The sequence below is a fragment of the Eubalaena glacialis genome, chromosome 14 (genome assembly GCF_028564815.1).
Source record: "Eubalaena glacialis isolate mEubGla1 chromosome 14, mEubGla1.1.hap2.+ XY, whole genome shotgun sequence".
Lineage (NCBI taxonomy): Eukaryota > Metazoa > Chordata > Mammalia > Artiodactyla > Balaenidae > Eubalaena > Eubalaena glacialis.
Genome location: NC_083729.1, coordinates 52,973,487 through 52,987,394, shown reverse-complemented (window position 1 = coordinate 52,987,394; position 13,908 = coordinate 52,973,487). Strand labels below are relative to the sequence as shown.

At 38.5% G+C, this 13,908-nt stretch overlaps 1 protein-coding gene across 3 annotated transcripts in view; it reads left to right on the top strand.

The window, feature by feature from the left end:
• The window catches only part of XPO1 (exportin 1), a 163,848-nt gene that overhangs the window by 106,338 nt on the left and 43,602 nt on the right, over positions 1-13,908 (top strand). The gene's annotated exons all lie outside the window — the stretch shown is intronic.

The following is a 13,908-nucleotide window of genomic DNA, read 5'->3' as shown; positions in this document are numbered from 1 at the left end:
TCCTTCCAGTGTCCCTAATGCACCATGCTTGTCTTCCCTCATGTTGTTCTCCCTGCTAGGAATGTCATCTGTAGATGTGTGCTCATTTATTCATATTCATTCAAAACTTTCATTATGGGTGTCTCCGTGTCAGCCCTGTACACCATCCTGAAATTTCCCATTATGGTCAGGAGATGGATGTGTCAGTGGGCCGTTGCACTGTACTAGGTGAGTCCCAGGATGGATGTAGGCACAGGAACTGTGGGGGTCATGGATGAACCCAAGTCCAGGGAATAAGTGAAGTCACCAGAAGGAGGAAGCGGGTGAAGAGCCGTCTAGACTTAGGGAGCAGCATGAGTAAAGGCCCAGAGCTGAGAGACTGTTGTTCTGGGAAATGGCAATCAGTGTGGCCAGAGTGGACCGTGTGCAAGCCTCAGAGCACAAGCAGGACTGGGGGAGGCAAGGTCCAGTCACCAAGGGCCTTGCCTGATGTGCTAGGGAGTTGGGGTTTCTTTTCTTGTGAGGTAAAGGGTAGACACTGAAGGATTTTTAAATTTTTTAAATTTTTATTTTAAAAAATATTTATTTATTTGGCTGCGTAGGGTCTTAATTGAGGTGCATGGGCAGAGTAGTTGCGGAGCCCAGACTTAGTTGCCCCGCGGCATGTGGGATCTTAGTTCCCTGACCAGGGATCGAACCCGTGTCCCCTGCATTGGAAGGCAGATTCTTAACCACTGGACCACCAGGGAAGTCCCTGAAGGATTTTTTTAAAATTGGAAGGGAGGGAATGGGGAGCTAGAGAGGAGAAGGAAGAGTGGCATGGTCACATTTATTTTTTCAAATCAACACGCTGGCAGCATTGCTTGAAAAAGTGACAGTTTGTCACAAATTGTCTAAATAAGCAAACAGTCCTGAATTGAAAAAAAAAAAAAAAATCACCTGAAAAATTTCAGGGCCACCTTATGAAGCTGGGGCAATTGACTAACATAACAAAGTTTAAATTGCATGAGTGGAAACTAGTTTAAATTTCTCATACTTTAATAGATGCAAGATTATGAATCTTTGAGGGCAGGGCCTCTACCTGACTTGTTTTCACCATATCCTCACCACCTATAGCAAATCTACCATGCAGTAAATTATCAATAAATACTTTTGACCAAGTGACTCTGAAATGTCTTCAAAGACTTTCTCTAAGATCGTTCAATGAAAATAGATCCCTGGTATGAAAAAAAAAAAAAAAGCCAACCATGCAACTAAATTAACCCCTACTTGTTAAGGATAATTTGTTCAAATTTATGAAACGATGTGTGATTACATAGAGTCTATTGTAGACCCAATTATAGGAAAAATCACATCTGAAGAAAACATTTTCATCATTAGGTCTTTTTCTGTCCAGGGAAGTGAAAGGTTTTTCTCATCATTGTATTCCCAGCCCCAGCACAGTATGTATCCCACGACAGGGACTCAAAATATTAGCTAAATGAATGAATGTCTGAACAAGTATAGGGAATGCTTCCTTAAGACACATATATTCATAAAATCCCTAATAAACTTTTTTTTTCTGCCCTTCTCTTTATCAGTTTTAATCTCTAAGAAGAAAGGAACACACAGAAGTTAGGGATTATCTTTAGGCCAGAAAGGACTTTAGGAACCTTTTAGCAGTTGGAATACTTCACAGACAGTGAAGAGCTCTGCCTGTCCATTACGGGTAGAATGGGGAGGAGAATTCAGCTCTCCTGATTCCAGACATTTTTCACCGTCCCATTTTGCAGTTCCAATTTTTTAAAAATGCGGCAACATTTATAAAACTATTGATTGATCCTGTGAAACTCACTTTTTTGGTGCCGCTCAAACCTGTCTCTCTCCATTGCAGCTACTAGAAAGCCACGTATCTCCTGCAGGAGCAGAATTTGCAATATAGATGTGGAATTTATAAATGAAGGTGTTTTTGTCCCTCAGGCAAACCGCATATGTTTTCCTCTATGCCAGTTATTTCCACAGTATAAATTGTTGGGCTACAGTCTTCAACAACCAAGGAAGTTTATGTTGTTCACAAGACCTCGGGGATTTCATGTTCGCTGGAGCAAATAGAAGCAAATTCTCTCATGCCCTCCTACCAAGAATTTCATGATGACGTTCTGCCGGTTGCCTTCTCAGATCTGCATGTGATTCTCCTTCCCTCTCTAGATTCCAGGATGAAGCCCCATTTACTCTGTCCTCCCTCATTGGGTCCCCTTTCTGTCCCTTTAGGTCCCCTTGGTGGACCTCTTTTCTTCCCTTCGTCACCCTGATCTTCGTCACCCTGATCTTATAAGAAGTATGTCTGCAGATCTCTCACTCCCACTAAAGCTTAAATGCCTGAAACCACTCTCCCCACTCTCCCCACCCCACCCCATTCATTTGTGAGAAAAACTAGAAGGGAGAAATAACACCTGCCAGTTCTACGTCTCTAAGGGCAGGGACTAGAAGACAATTCTTCTAGGAGCCCCCGTGCTGGCCTTCGGGCTGCCTGCTGTCCTTTGGGTCCTCTCTGGAGAGGCCTCGGTGGAAAGGGAAGGAAAGGCCTGTCTTCTCCTCTTAGTCCCTGTCTATGGAAGAGCACTCGCATCTCCTGCCTTGAGGATGCAGCCAGAGGGCCCAGGTGATCCGGCTCTTTAACAGGAATAATAGGAGGCTGGGAGCGAAACAGGCTATAGTCCACATTGTCAGTAAGGTGTAGGGGAGAGGTTAGCTCCTGATGGAAAGATGATCAGGAGCTGTGTGAACTTCCAATGGCCCCTTGTTTTTCTCTCATTGGCTTACTTAGTTCAAGGACTCAGTTTTGTTTTTATATTTTTCTCTAGCATTGGAGCTGATGCTACTATAAGACAAGACTGGACAAATTCTCCTGAAACAACTGAGTGACAAGCTCCATTGACTTGCCTCTAGTTTTTTCTAGCTGTACCAGTGGAAGCATGGACTCCTCAGAAAACTGAGGCCCTTTTGGACCACCGTGGATTTTGAAAATGCTATAATAGGTGCAGGGCCTTAGGGGCTCTCCAAAACCCTGACTAATCTGGTATAGCACGAATTTCTTGGTCTCCTGGCCCACTCTCTTTCTGATCAGAAAACTGAAACCTTTGCTTGAAATAGGAAGATTTGTATCCTAGTGTTATAAGAAGCAGCTCGAACTGGGAATTCTCCGGTGGTCCAGCGGTTAGGACTCGGCCCTGGTCGGGGAACTAGGATCCTGCAAGCCAGGCGGCACAGCCAAAAAAAAAAAAAAGCAGCTAAAACTGTTTACACCCATGTCATTCATAAGTCCCTCTCTTCCTTCTCCATAGTTTCCTTGGGTTGAGTCTCTTGGTTTATTATCAAGAAGATGCTTCTGCCACCTGGGTAATTAAATCTGTGATCTTTACTGTCTCCTACCTCATTGCCTCTGAAGGACAACCCGGCACTCTTTTCTATTTCCTCAGTCTGGCAAGGCTGGGGGCTTATTTTGACTCAGCCTCCTGGATGGCATAAGGTTCCTGCTAAGCCTGCACCTCCCAGCCTTCGACTGCACACCCCTAACAACTCCGCCAGCTGCTGCGGTGGTCCCCTTGTTCCAGCTTTGCCACCCTGCTTCAGCCTCCACTTCATGCACCTTTGTTCATTTTATTTGTTCACCCTGTGCTCGCCTTGTCTTCCCAAATCCACGGCAAAACCCTTGTTGGGGAATCCAACTGTTACCCAGTAAAGAAAGAAGTGTTGCTTGTGATGGTGCAAACGCAATCTGGAAAGAAAAGCTTTCGTCATGCATTAGTGATGAGCACAGAATTTTTTTTTTTTTTTTTTTGGCTGCGCTGGGTCTTAGTTGCAGCACGCGGGATCTTCGTTGCCTCATGCGGGATCTTTAGTTGCAGCATGTGAACTCTTAGTTGCGGCATGTGGGATCTAGTTCCCTGACCAGGGAGTGAACCCGGGCCACCTGCATTGGGAGCGCGGAGTCTAAGCCACCGGACCAACAGGGAAGTCCTGAGCACAGAAATTATATTTAGGTTCTACACAAAACCTATAGATGAATTAACAGGCAAACTACTTTCAATGTGTCCTTTGGTATAATTTGACTTATGTAGGAAAGACAAATATTTTCAAATACTTCAGTTTTCATGGATCTCAGAATAGGTTAAAAACTTTTAAATATTAAAACACATTAAAATATTTTTTACAAAGTGTGTTCAGTAGGCTGGATCTCTACAGGCAAAAAAAAAAGTGAGAAATAATTATCTGGATAAATCAGGAAAAAATTATTTTAGTTTGAATTTATACTGTGGTACATTTTCTGTGTTCATGGTGTTATGGCACAACCCAAATTTCACTGTATATAAAGATTTTTAAATTTTGCTTTTTATTTTCTTAAACATTCAAACATTTAGAAATTTGAATTTCCTTTGGCCTTATTTCTAACATTTATGACTGCCTACATATACAAAGCAACTGGCAAATAGCAGATACTGATAAATTGTCAATTTACCAAGGAATTTCCTTTCTCTCTTTTTTTTTATTGAAGTATAGTTGATTTACAATGTTGTGTTAGTTTCTGGTGTACAGCAAAGTGGTTCAGTTTTGTATATATATATATTCTTTTTCAGATTCTTTTCCATTATAGTTTATTATAAGATATTGAATATAGTTCCCTGTGCTATCCAGTAAATCCTGTTGTTTATCTATTTTATATAGTAGTTTGTATCTGCTAATCCCCAAATCCTAATTTATTTCTCCCCCCCCACCTTTGGTAAACATAAGTTTGTTTTCTATGTCTGCGAGTCTGTCTCTGTTTTGTAAATAAGTTCATTTGTATTATTTTTGTAGATTCCACATATAAATGATATCACATGATATTTGTCTTTCTCCCTCTTACTTCCCTTAGTATGATGATCTCTAGGTCCATCTTTGTTGCTACAAATGGCGTTATTTCGTTCTTTTTTATGGCTGATTAATATTCCATTGTATAAATGTACCACATCTTCTTTACCCATTCATCTGTTGATGGACATTTAAGTTGCTTCCATGTCTTGGCTATTGTAAATAGTGCTGCTATGAACATTGAGGTATCTTTTCAAATTAGAGTTTTCTCCAGATATATGCCCAGGAGTGGGATTGCTGGATCATATGGTAACTCTGTTTTTAGCTTTTTAAGGAACCTCCATACTGTTTTCCATAGTGGCTGCACCAATTTACATTCCTGCCAATAGTGTAGGAGGGTCCTACCAGGGAATTTTCTTATAAACTACTACTACTATTTGATTTCCAGTAAATTACTTTATCCAACTAGAAAAAATAGTAAGTGTGCCTAATATATAGCTGACTCTCAGTAAACAAATTGATGCATTAAGAAAAAAAAAAGAAAAAACAGTAAATGTCCAAGTGTCAGAGCATTGTAATGAAGCCCCTTTGCAACCTCCAAATGTATTATGGAGGTGTTTTTTTTTTTTTTTAAATTGTTTTGAGTGAGAAGAGAATTTTCATTGGACATTTTCCATTCCATGAATCCCCTCCCCCTTTTCCTTTTTTTTCTCTCCAATTTTCTCAAAGTGTAAAGAACGAGGGAGTGGAGGAATGAATGTCTGTATATGCAAACAAAATATACTTTATATTTCCGTGCAATACAACAATTAGTATAAAAGGAACTGGTAGAGAAGGATATTATGATCTCATGCTTATACATATGTATCATTTTCCACATTTCTTAGATAAATGGCATAAGCCTCATCTATAGAGGATTAGAATTACTGAAATTATGACTATAATGGCCCATATAGTTCTGTAACATTTTTCACTTCATTTTCCAAGTGAAAAGTGGTTCAAATATTATTCATTTGAAAACCTTCAGATTCTAGCTACATTACAAATAAAGAGTTGTATTGGCAAATCATGCTAGACTGTTCTTAAGAAAAGATTCCATGAATTGTGACAATTTTCAAAATGCCTGAGCAAATGTACCTGTTATTGAAATAAATTTAGAATGGTTAAATAAGTAAATAAATAACTTACAGGATTTTTAAAATTTTTATTGAAGTATAATTGATTTACAATGTTGTGTAGGATTTATACTAACTCTTTTTCTATGGGAATTTGACCATAGATCTAAAATAAATTTTAAGAGAATTTGAAAGTTTCTAAGTTAGTCAAATTAGAATCAAGTTTTTTTTGTTTGTTTTGTTTTTGTTTTTTGTTTTTGTTTTTTTTTAAGATCCCATTACATCTACATGTTCCAGTCCTTCCAGGTAATAGTATTTCTCTTTCTTTTCTTTCTTACAAGGTTTTGAAATTTACATCCAAATGGAAAGGAATAAGAACCTCTTTTGGTTCTTATTCTTCTAGGAAATAAGAAGAAATTTCATACTTCATTCACTCTTTTTTTTTTAATCAGGGTATCCTTGTATACTTTTCACTTTATTTTCAAATATCTTAACTTTCTGTGTTCACTTTCCCATCTTAAAATGGCAATAGTAATAGTTCCTACCTCACTGGGTTATTGTGAAAATTAAATGAATAAATATCATGAAGTGCTTAGTAAAGTTCCTGGACATAGTAAGTGCTCAATAGATGTTAGCCATCATTATACCTGCTGTTTTTTTGTTTTGTTTTGTTTTTATGTGTAGTTGATTTACAATTTTTTTTTTTTTTGGCCAAACCACGTGGCATGCATGATCTTAGTTCCCCGACCAGGGATCAAACCCATGCCCCCTGCAGTGGAAGCACAAAGTCTAAACCACTGGACCGCCAGGGAAGGCCATGATTTACAATATTGTGTTAGTTTCAGGTGTATAGCAAAGAGATTCAGTTATATATTTTTTTTTCAGACTTTTTTCCATTATAGGATATTAGAAGATATCGAATATAGTTCCCTGTGCTATACAGTAAATCCTTGCTGTTTATCTATTTTATATATAGTAGTATGTATCTGTTAACCCCATACTCCTAATTTATCTCTCACCACCCCTTTTCCCCTTTGGTAATGATGAGTTTGTTTTCTATGTCTGTGAGTCTGTTTCTGTTTTGTAAAGAAGTTCATTTCTACTTTTTTTAAGATTCCATGTGTAAGTGGTCATATAACATTTGTCTTTGTCTGACTTACTTCACTTAGTGTTATAATCTCTAGGTCCATCCATGTTGCTGCAAATGGCAATATTTCATTCTTTTTTATGGCTGAGTAGTATTCCATTGTATATATGTACCACATCTTCTTTATTCATTCATGTCGATGGACACTTAGGTTGCTTCCATGTCTTATTAGCAGTTATTGTAAATAGTGCTGCTATGAACATTGGGGTGCATATATCTTTTCGAATTAGAGTTTTTGTCTTTTCCAGATATATGCCCAGGAGTGAGATTGCAGGATCATATGGCAACTCTATTTTTAGTTTTTTAAGGAGCCTCCATACTGTTCTCCATAGGGGCTGCTCCAAGTCACATTCCCATCAACATTATAGGAGGGTTCCCATTTCTCCACACCCTCTCCAGCATTTATTATTTGTAGAATTTTCAATGATAGTCATTCTGACCATATGAGGTTATACTTGCTGTTCTTATTATTACTTTCCCCTTCTGATCTATTTGGGTTTATGATCTCTCAGGTGTTTAATTCTGACATTCTCAAGTATATAGACATCAGCTTGAAATGGTTTAAAAATATTACCACCTCACACTTGAGGTACTGAGATTTTTCTACTAACATTTATGAGGCTAATTTGATCTCCTCAGAGAAGAATTTCTTCTGCTCTAGAAATACACTTTAAAGCTTTGACCAGGAGGAAAGAATCGCAAAATACAGAGTACCCAAAAATAACGTATTTTTTATGAGCTGAGTAAAAACGTGCAAATACCATGCCCCAGACATTATTTTTTGGGACTTCTCAGTACAAATTCTTAAGGAATCCCTGTCCCCATCCCACTCCAAAAGACAGTACAGTGGCATAATCCAGTGCCTTGTTACTCAAACCAGGGACTCAGCATCAGCATCTCCAGGAAGTTTGTTAGAAAAGGAATTTCAGGACCTGGCCCAGACCTACTGAATCATAATCTGTATTTCAAAAGGCACCCCAGGCAATTCATGTATACAGTGAAGTTTGAGAAAGACTGATGTAGTTGAGGTTCAGCTTTTTTTTTTTTCCTTTACTAGGCCAGGATAACTTCAAATATTTTATACCTAGATCACGGTTTCTCAACCTCTGGACTGTTGATATTTGGGGCTGAATAATTCTTTGTTGTGGGGATCTGTCCCGTGCATTGCAGGATGTTTAGCAGCATCCCTGGCCGCCACCCACTAGATGCTAGTAGCTCCCCAACCAACAACGCCTTCGTGTTATTATTATTATTATTACCTACACCTTCTGCTCTACCTGGACTTATAATGTGCTCTGTTTGGTTCTGACATTGGCTAACAATGTTTTTTTGGTGAGACAATGTTTGATTGCTAAATGTCTCCTTGGGGATTAAATTGCCCGCATTGAGAACCACAGAAATAGATCCACTAACTTTGCTATGTTCTTCTTTCCTTCTAAAGTCAGAGTATGTGATAGATCACTTTTTACTGTTGTTAGAATCTATTTTCAGTTTATTATAGGACAATAAGTTTTGAAACTTACTTTTGATAAAATGTTATCAAAATTTGATAATATATTACTATTCTTATCTGCTTTTTAAGTTTTCTGCTTCTGATCAGACAACTAAAGCACCAGGCAGGCAGAAAGATGCAGAGCAAAATGTCAGATAGACCTCCTAAGTGGTGAGAATTAAAGGAAGGAAAGTGGACCTAGTTTGGAGTGGCATCTAGTAGCTTTTCTCCTTTTGTTCAGAGTCTTAAGAGTCACAGAATTTCACATCTGGTAACATCTTCTCGTCAACATTAATTTCCAGGACTTTGTTCGATTACAAAAGCCAAAAGAGATTAATTCATGAATTCAACAAATATTTCTTAAGCACAACTAAGAACTTGGCACAAAGCCCCTGCCTTTAAGGATAGATGATAGGAAATTGAGATCCTAATTCAGCCCCATTCTCCTCGACCTGTGTCTCCTGAAGCCCATCTCAGAAAATGGAAACTACACCTTTCCAGTCACTGAAGCCAAAATCCATGGAGTCATCCTCAAATCCTCTCTCTCACACATCCCATCCAGTGGAAGTTCTTTTGACTCTACTTTCAAAATATATTTTGACTTTGAATACTTCCATGACTACCACTCTGGTCCAAGCCCCAATCTATCCCTGGATGAATGCAGTCTCCTAATCTCCGTTTTTCTACTCTTGCTCCCCAGCCTAATCTTATCATAGCATCTAGATTGATCCTGTTAAAATTTGAAGTCAGGTCAAGTCATCACATCTATATTCAAACACTTGGTTGGCTCCCAGTCTCACTGAGAAAACAAGTCAAAGCATTTACAACAGCCTAGAGTAAGGCCCTACATCATCTGGCCCCTTTGTTGCTTTAACTGACTTCCATGGTATAAATACTCCCTTTATGGCCAATTTCAAGCCACCAATGTGATGTCACAAATCATGGAGTTGTGAAGGTATTCGCAGTAGCACATCATTATATGGTATTTCCATCATGCAAATACCGTTGCTGTAAATAATCTCAAGAGCATAGATAATAGTAAAATGAAATAACTTAATTAGGAAGTGATAAATTTTGAGTATTTATTACCTTTGTTTTAATATAATTTATTTACTTAATAGTAAGTTTATATAATTTAATTTTTTAATAATGGCTGTGTTTGACAACCAGCTTACAAAATTCTTGAAAATTTCACAGTTGGCTCCCAGGAGTCAGTTGAACTGGCTCTAATACACCAGTGTTAGAGCACCAAACATGCACCTGCCTCAGGGCCTTTATTTTTTCATCTGCCTGGAAAGCTCTTCTCCCAAATGCTTGCAAGGACTCCCTCCTTCATTTCTTTCAGGTCTTTTATTGAATATTACGTTCTAGGTATCACCTTCCTCAGCCACCGTGTCTAAAATTGTACCATCCCGATTCCCTATTCCAACAACCAGATTCATTTTTAACCTTAGCACTTATCACTATACAACATACCATTTCTCTGACTTGTTATTTACTCCCAGTGTCCTCCATTAGACTCAAAGCTCAATAAAGTAGAGATTTTTGTCGGATTTGCGCCCTCTCAAACTCTAGCACTTAGATCTGTGACCAACAATTACTGGGCTCTCAATAAAATATTTGTTGAATGAATGGATCAGCATCACCTCTTCATTTCCTTTATTTTACTTCCTGTTCTGATTCTAATTGCCTAATAGTTAATGGTATGTTATATGTGAAAGAAATGGCATCTTTCCAACCCACATCTTTCCAAAGAAAAGGCATCTTACCTTCCCTGTTTCTTTGTTTATTTATTTGTTTTTACTTCTTATTTATGCAGACCCCAAACCCCAGCTCATTATTTTATTTTCGGCTTAGAAATACTTCAGCAAAAACAACTCTGTGGCTTCCCTTGTCCTGCCTGAGAATGATCCTAGTGAAGTGATACTTCATATCTCACTTCTATGTAAGAGAGTCTGGGACCCATTGTTGAAAATTACCTTATAGAACTGTATAAATTTCTCAGACTGTCAAACTATAACTCCGAGACTTAGCAGCCTTCTCAGATGCTTTTTTGCTATGTTCCCCAAAAGGCAGCAGCTCACTTTCACACAATTGCTGATTCTGCTTCTGAATGATCTGAGGTGTCACAGACTCCATATAGATTATTCACTGAGGTCTCAGACACATAGGGAGTTTAGCTCCACAGACACAATATTCATGATTTTCCATAAATATTCTCAACACTGTAAATTGGGTTTGATAGGAATAGGGTTGCAAACTGGACTATGCCCCCAGGGCAGTTTTTTCTTGAAAAGAGTATCTCTTCTCTCCCACCTCCATGCTTCACCACCATACACAATTGTACTATTGTCCAAGTTACACTAGTAATGTTTTTGAAATCCAAGGATGTGATGTGATGTATTGTTTTATGAAGTATTCTTAAAGCAAATAGAGAAACAATTTCCTTATAAGATATTTACAAAGAAATATTTCTCCCAGTGCTTCCTTTCAGGTCTTACTAAGTCACAAACGTGCCCTAAAGATTCATTGGAAGAAAAATCCCATGGAATTGTGAATTTGTGCCCAATACATGAATACACCCAGTGAGTCAGACTCATGGTATTTTCAGCCTAAGTGCCCGTTTCTTATGACTGGTAGGAAGAAGTGCATATTGGAAGGTCATTGTTATATCTCTGAGGTCAAAGTGATATCAATTTTCTCAAAAAGAGTGAAATGACCAATTCCATTATTAAGATAATATAGTTAATTCATACCTTTCTTCAAATATTTTTTACTACATTATATGGGTATTTAATCTTATAATTTGTGTATTCCTTGAAGAGCTCACAGTCAGTAGAGACTGTCTTCAGAGGCAAAAGATCAAATTAAAATGCAAAGATTTGACTCTGGTGTGACCTTAATAGCAAATATCTATGGTTTGATAGGGAATAAACAGGTAGTGTTCACATGTTGTGGTGGGTGTGAAAATTGACACAATCATTTTAGGGGACACTTGGGCAGTTCCTATCACAATAACAAATATACATGGCCTTTGACACAGTAGTTCCACATTTAGGATATGAACCTAGAGATATATTCACATTTGTGCCCAAAGATAAATGTACAGGGATATTCACTGAAGCATTATTTTTAAGAGAGAAAACCAGAAATAGCCTAACTGTCCTCAATAGGGGACTGGATGAGTAATTTATAGTACTGAGAAGATGGGGAAGACAATGGAGCTGTCAATAAGGATGAAGTGGATTTATACATTCTGACCTGTTAAGTAAAAAACGAGCCACCAAATAATATGTATAGTATGTCATATATGCTGAACAAAACATAAAGCAAGTATATTTGTAAATGCATAGAAAATATCTCAAAACATACATATCACACCCTTAATGATGATTATCCCAGAGCAGAAAAAAGAACTGGGGGCTCGGGGGGAGGACATATGAAGAGGACTTTTATTTTTTACCATAGATACTTCATTCTCTATTGTTTGAGTTGTTAACCACGATCATGTATTACTTTTTAAATTAAAAAAAATTTTAATAGAAATAAGTAACAAGTAGTAAAAAGGAATTTATGAGTTTCTGTTTCTCTTTTTTCTGATGAATGTTGTTTTGTGAGACAATGTGAACTAGTAAAAAGAACACAAACATGGGTTCTAAGTTGACTCAGCTCCTGTGGGGTGGTGTGTACCTGTGTGTATGTGTAAGTATGCGTGATAGAGGGTGCGGGGAAGCAAGAGTGGGACCAGGAAAAGAGTAACTACCTCACAGGGTTGCTATAAGAATTCAGTGAAATACTGTACAGAAAGGTCTCTAACAGCCTGCTAGATAGCAGGCAGGCACTCAATACAGTTTACTTACATTTCCTTATTCATATCCCACTCCAAGGTTTGAAGTCTGTTTGATTCCAACAAATGAAGGCAATGAGAAAAGGATTAGAAATATGTCAAACCTGTGTTCTGAATTTGATTCTGAAAATACAGTGATCAAACATAATTATCTGCTCCTGTCACTTCTTTTTGCACTTTTTGGCTAACTCTAGGCAAAAACAATGGGCTAAATATTTACATCTGATTCACTATGGTCTGACAGATAAGACCTCCTAAGGGATATGATTTAAAGATGACATGAAAAGAGCCAAAGAAGGGGTCAGCAAACTGGGACAATTCGGACTTTACAATCCACAAAGTGCTTTATGAGTCGCACTGCTCCTTCTCATCTGCTTCACCCTTACATGGATGAGACAGGCATGGGTGATATCAGCCTCATTAAAATGGGTGACAAGGAAACTGAGGCCCAAAGAGGTGAAATGACTTGCCCAAGGTCACATTCTGAGCAGAGCCAGGTCTTATGCCCAGTTTGTATTCCTATTATTCTGCCATCTAAAAAAACCAGTGGCCTGTTTCAAGAGCTGAAAATGCGGAGGGAAAAACTTTTTAAAAAACAGGACAGCCCCACTTTTCCGGTAATAGAATGTAAGTATTCCAAATGATCAGTGTATATATCATATATATTATATATTTTGGTTTGATATTGTTCGGTTAGGCAATGAATAAAAATCTTAGGTCTGAAAGTAATCCAATATCATTTTGGTAAATCTATTGGAGGGTGAGGGAGTTATGCTTTGGTGTAAGCCTTTGTCCACTGTGAGTGAGGATTTGCTGAAGAAAATTGTGTTGATTTAATAAATCATTTATCAACCTCTTGGTGGCACAATGGGCCTACTAAACTTTGGTGGGCTGCTTGATGTTTCTTCAGCAAAGAACAATCAGTAAAGCTTACTTGGAGGGGCACTTGGGGACAAGAGAGGCAACCATATGAAGGGCCAAATGCGTGCGACTTTCAAAGAAAATACTATTTGGTGATGATGAAGTATGCGAAGGGCAGCTATGCTGAAAGGAAAAACCGAGGGTAGGGGAAGATCAAGGGCAGTTGGCATGTAAGCTCACCCAGAAAAAACAGACGATGTTAAACCAATTACAGGGATTATAGCGTCTTAATTTTTAGGAAGGATCGGTTGTTAAAGAAGCCAAATTCCACCGTAGGGAGAAACCGAGTTACAATTTGAAGGAGACTTGCCCAAGAACTAGCTAAGTATCTTTCCCATGTCTCCGAGAAAATCACGAGGCACCAAGAGTGCGCGCCCCACACCTCACCCCAACCTCTCAACATCTTGGCCCCAAACCCAGGCCTTTAAAATGGATTAGAGAGGTCCGGGGCCTACAATTAGTTGGCCTCCGTTGTGTTCTCTTCGCTTCTTTTTTCCATCCCACCCTTCCCCGATTAAAAAAACAATTCGCTGTGCCCTCCCTTTTAGTAGCGCAGCCCCCATCAGAGGGGCGGGTC